This window comes from Prionailurus bengalensis, chromosome E4 (assembly GCF_016509475.1).
Source record: "Prionailurus bengalensis isolate Pbe53 chromosome E4, Fcat_Pben_1.1_paternal_pri, whole genome shotgun sequence".
Classification (NCBI taxonomy): Eukaryota; Metazoa; Chordata; class Mammalia; order Carnivora; family Felidae; genus Prionailurus; species Prionailurus bengalensis.
This window is the reverse complement of record NC_057360.1, coordinates 62,610,661-62,616,660: the sequence shown is the minus strand read 5'-3', so window position 1 is coordinate 62,616,660 and position 6,000 is coordinate 62,610,661.

Below are 6,000 nucleotides of genomic sequence, written 5' to 3'. Positions count from 1 at the left end.
CAAAAATAAAACATTAAAAAAAAACCTTAAGAATAAAATGGCATATGGACTTTCAAACAGGATAAAGGAAAAACTTATATTCAGACACATTACTGTGAAATTTAAGATCATAAAGACAGACCACCTTTAAAGTTTGCAGGAAAAAAAAAAACCAATCAGATAATAAAGAGAATCAGATTGACATTAGACATGTCAATAAGAATCCTGGGTACAAAATGATAATGGCTTAAGATTTTTATGTTGTTGAAAGAAAATCACCTTAAGCCTATATTGTCTGTTCAGCTCAACTATTGTTTAATTGGACATAAAAGGAAGATGTAGGTATGTGAGGCTGTAAAAGGTTTGCTGTTCAAAGACCATCTTTGCAAATACCCTTGGAGGAAATATTCTAGTAAGAAAAGTAATAAACTCCGGAGACTGCTATGAGTTTGGAAATGTATAGGAAGTAAGGATGAGAAATTAACTCTATAGTTTATTTAAATGATGAAGGACCCAAAAGGAATAGATAATAATTCAAATTTTAGATAACATCCGAAAGCAAGATAAGAGTGATGATGGTAACAGAAGTGAAATGAGAGTATGCTTAATTATAACACTTGATCTATCTTAAATATTGTAGAGAAAAGCAAAATACACGTCTTTATAAGGTAGGGGTGACTACCAAAAAATGTCTTTTAAAAAAATAGAGCCTTCAAGGTACACAGGTAAATGTGATCTATTCACTGGAAAGCAGAAGAGAGGCGGGGAGGAAACAAAATGCATAGTAAATGTAAAGGCTAATAAGATTTCTATCTTAGTTCAGGCAGCTGTAGCAAAACACTGTAGATTGGGTGGTTAAAATTTTTTTTTAATGTTTATTTTTGAGACACACACACACACACACAGCATGAGTGGGAGAGGGGCAGAGAGAGAGGGAGACCCAGAATGGGAGGCAGGCTCCAGGCTCCAAGCTGTCATCACAGAGCCTGACGCGGGGCCCGAACCCACAAACTGCGAGATCGTGACCTGAGCTGAAGTCGGAGGCTTAACCGACTGAGCCACCCAGGTGCCCCTGGGTTGGGTGGTTTAAACAACAAACATTGCATTAGAATCTATTTCTCACCGTTCCAGAGGATGGGAAGTCCTAAGTCAGGTGTCCCAGATTCGGTATGTGGTGATGGTCACTGCCAGCAGTGCAAACAGCCACCTTCTTACTGTGTCTTCACAAAGCCTTTCTTGGCACTTACACATGGAGAGAGCACTCTGTCGTCTCTTCTCCTAAAAGCCCTAGTCCCATCATGAGAGGGATTAGGGCCACCCTTATGGCCTCCTCTCAACCTAATTACCTCCCAAATGCCCCACCTCTAAACCACATTGGGGATTAGAGGGGCATCTGGGTGGCTCAGTCGGTAGGGCATCCGACTGCGGCTCAGGTCATGATCTCACGGTCCATGAGTTCGAGCCCCGTGTGGGGCTCTGTGCTGACAGCTCAGAGCCTGGAGCCTGCTTTGGATTCTGTGTCTCCCTCTCTCTCTCACCCTCCCTGCTCATGCTCTATGTCAAAAATAAACATTAAAAAAAATTTTTTTTAATCACTTTGGGGATTAGAGCTTCAACATATATAGGGACTGAAGGACATAAACATTCGTCTCATAACAATGGCAGAAATAGATTCTAATAGACAAATGGTAATAAATGTAAGTGTATTGACCTTGCCAAACAAAAGGAGACAATCTTGGGGAAAAATTAGATCCGGCAACATTTTGTTTACAGAAGACAGAGTTAACACAAAAGATACGAAAAAACTTGTAAACAAAGAGATGGGAAATTATATACTAGGAAAGTATGAATGAAAAGAAAGCCAGGACAGCAATTTTAATATGAAGCAAAATATAATTAAAGGCAAAAAAAAATCCTAAGAGACCAAGAGAAGCACTTCATATAAAAGAAATAGATTAAGAGGATTATAAAATAATTATTAAAAGATATACACCTAAAAATATAACACTAAAATAGTTAAAACAGGTATGGCAAAACTGGGGGGGGGGGCAATCTGTATACCAACTATTGTAATTAGTTTCTATAAAATATTTGTTTGGCATGATTCATAATCTTGAATACATGGGGTGGGTCACAAGAATGAACTTCAAAATGACAAGGAAAAACAATTCTCAAACAAATGAAATATTCACAGAATGTTCACCACGGAAGCATCAGAAATCAAGTCAAACCATGTTATTGAACTCTTAATGCTTTACAGTTTGGAATCGACACAAAAATAAAAGCTAAAATATATGCGTAAAAACAATAACAAACTACTAAATTGTCCTTGGATTGAAGAGGACATTTTAATAGAAATTAAAACTACTTTGACCGGGGCGCCTGGGTGGCGCAGTCGGTTAAGCGTCCGACTTCAGCCAGGTCACGATCTCGCGGTCCGGGAGTTTGAGCCCCACGTCAGGCTCTGGGCTGATGGCTCGGAGCCTGGAGCCTGTTTCCGATTCTGTGTGTCCCTCTCTCTCTGCCCCTCCCCCGTTCATGCTCTGTCTCTCTCTGTCCCAAAAATAAATAAACGTTGAAAAAAAAATTAAAAAAAAAAAACTACTTTGACCTACACAGCAATAAATACTATTCATGTTAAAATTTGTGGGATACTACTAAAATAGTATCATTAGCTAAAATAATGGCCTTGTATGTATTTATTACAAAATGTGGAAATAAGCCAGCATACACACACACACACACACACACACACACACATATATACACATAATCAATGGCCAGACTGGGGCATCTGGGTGGCTCAGTTGGTTAAGCATCTGACATCAGCTCAGGTTATGATCTCATGGTTCCTGAGTTTGAGCCCCACATTGGGCTCTGTGCTGACGGCTTGGAGCCCAAGGCTACTTCAGATTCTCTCTCTCCTTCTGTCCCTCCCCAGCTTGGACTCAGCACAGTCAATGCAAAGATCCACGAGAGGAGGCTCCATCTCAGAAAACAGTGAGATCATGACCTGAGCCAAAATCAAGAGCTGGACGCTTACCAACTGAGCCACCCAGGCGTCCCTTTAATGCAAAACTCTTAAATGAAGTATTCACTTACCAAGTTCAACAGTTTATTGAAAATAATACAGCATGGTCAAGGGAAGCAATCAAAGGATGGGATCATCTCAGCAATTTTATTACAATAATTTACCTCTCATGGAATGAAGACAAAAGGAATGCGACAATTTCGGTAGATGCAGAAATCACTTAACAGATTTCAGAACATTTCTGATGAAAACAGCAAATGTGGTGGCGAAATGGAGAAAGTTTCTAAACTTTCCATGCAATGCTGGGACCCACACAAGAACGACCCCTTTTGTGATTACTGTTTAGCGGATACTCGAGATTTTAGCATGGAAACATGGAAAATAAGTGGATTCACAAGTGTGGAAACAGAACAAAGTGGTGTTATTTACAGCCGACAAAATAATTTACATAGAATTTACAATTTGATTTACAGTAGGATCAACGGGTAAACCAGTAGATCCACACAAAAGAGTAAACATTTTTCCACTGCCATAGGCTGCTAGAAATGTAATAAAATGTAAGACAGAATCTGTAACAACTAAAAACAATTTGGAATTAATCTAACAGAATATACAAGACTTCTCTAGTGAAAATTTGTGATTCCATTAAAGAACAAAAAAGACAGGGCACCTGGGTGGCTTGGTTAGTTAAATGTCCAACTTTTTTTTCTTTTTTTTACCATTTTATTTATTTTTTAAATTTACATCCAAGTTAGCATATAGTGAAGTGTCCAACTCTTGATCTCAGCTCAGGTCATGATCCCAGGGTCATGAGCTCAAGCCCCACATTGGGCTCTGCGCTGGGCATGAAGCCTACTTAAATTTAAAAAAAAAAAAAATGACCTGAGTAAATTGACGTAGCATGTTTATGCATGGGACAGCATTACAAGAATGTCTGTTTTCCCTAATTACAAACTCTTTGCAAATTCACTCTAAATCCCATCAAGATGTTTTGAGCAATGTAACATATTTATCCTTAAATGTATATGGAGGAACCAAGGTCCACAGATAACTCAGTCGGTTTGAAAAATAAAAGGGTGCCTATCCTACCAGACAATAAGATTGGAACATTGGAACCATTGTGGATAAAGGAGGAACCATGAATCAGAGGGGACATTAACTATTAAGCAGGTTGAAATGGGAAAACTACTCCAATCTATATGGAGAAATACAAAGTTGGAAATACCTCTTACCATGGACAGAGGTTCACCCTGGATTCATCCTTCATTTGAGAAATATTTATTGAACATCAACTATGTGTGAAGGGCTTTTCTCGTTACTGGGAAAGTGTCAGTGAGGAGTACAAGAGACCTTGCCATCACTGAAACCTTACCCGCAGAGGGTAAAGGTATAAAAGCAAGTGAAAGAAAATGCAGGATAACTTTTTTTCATGATCTCGGAGTAAAGAGCTTATTACAGAAGAATCAAAAGGCACCTGATGGGTTTGACTGCATCATAATTAAACCTGAGCATATCTTAGGATCATACAGTTCAGAGGAACCCTCTTACACTTCCATAAGGGGACTCGTTCAAGCTTGCTCCACAGACCGTTGTGCTGGAACCAACCTAGATGTCTATCTCTAGAGGAAAGGATAAGCTGGTGAGAGCACACTACGGAATACCATGCACCATTTAAGGTGCTGAATTACACTCTGGGGCGCCCAGCTGGCTCAGTCGGTTGAATGTCGAACTCTTGATTTCAGTGCAGGTCATGATCTCTGGGTTCGTGAGTTCGAGCCCTGCATCAGGCTCCAAGCTGACAGTGTGGAGCCTGCTTGGGATTCTCTCTCTCCCTCTCACTCACAAGTGCCCCTCCCCTGCTCACATACACTCTCTCTCTCTCTCTCTCTCTCTCTCTCTCTCAAAATAAATAAACTTAAAAAAAAAGAGACTGAATTACACTCAACAATATAGACTAGAACCAAACATGGTGTTCAGTGAGAAAGGTAATAACATAATTGGAACAATAGAATATTGTGTATGTAAATATAAAAGACCTGTATTCACAACCAATGCTGTACCTTCTACAAGGGTGCATACATATCAAAGGTATATATCAAATAGTATTGAGCAACTTCCCATGGGGAAGGGTGTGATCATTGGAATGCAGCGCAAAGAGGATAACAATGAAATAAAACAGAAGAAAGGTCTTACATGGATTAATGGTGATAATGAGTTAAGAGTTAAGGGATGTGATTAACACCACTCTCCATATGGAAGTCCAAAAAAGAAAGAGAGGGAGAGAGATTCCCACTAAACTGTTAAGAGATGACCATAGGATCCAACAATCCTTGAACTGGAAAGTACCTTAGCATTCAGGCAGTCTAATTTCTTCTCGGGGCAGGACGCATCTCTCCCATATCCTTGGAAAATATCACCCTCCACCTAAACTACAACATAGGGCAGGCTCTTAGTGTAAGATTGTTCTAGTGGGTTCAGAGTTCTTTTTGCCACACGGCTAAAACTGCCCTCCTATAGAGAGCCAGCACTGGTGTGAGTTCTGCTGGTAGGCGTTGTATCCTCTGTCACAGAATGGCACCCCAAACACTTAATACACCTGCCATTATTGTTTCTCAGGTCTTCCCCTCCCCCCCCCCCCACTGCTTCCTGTCCCACCTACCCGGATCTTGCAACTGTCCTTCACGTGACCTGTTCAAGGTCTTCTAAAAAAATTTCAGCAAATTATAGCATGGCATCCACATCGGCTACTCAGTGTGGCTTGCTTGGTTGAGAAATGCGGTGAAATCCCACGGGGGACCAAGCATCATGTAAAGTGCTATGCACAGGTACTCAGAAAAAGGAAATCACTTCTACGAGAATTATGACTGCAAGGTCTTGAACTAACAGTCTTGTTCTACTAGGTTCTGAAATGAATGAAGCTCAAACAAATCTCTGCTATCTGGAATGAGTGGCTACATTTTATCTACTGACTTATTCAGTCATTTGTTCAA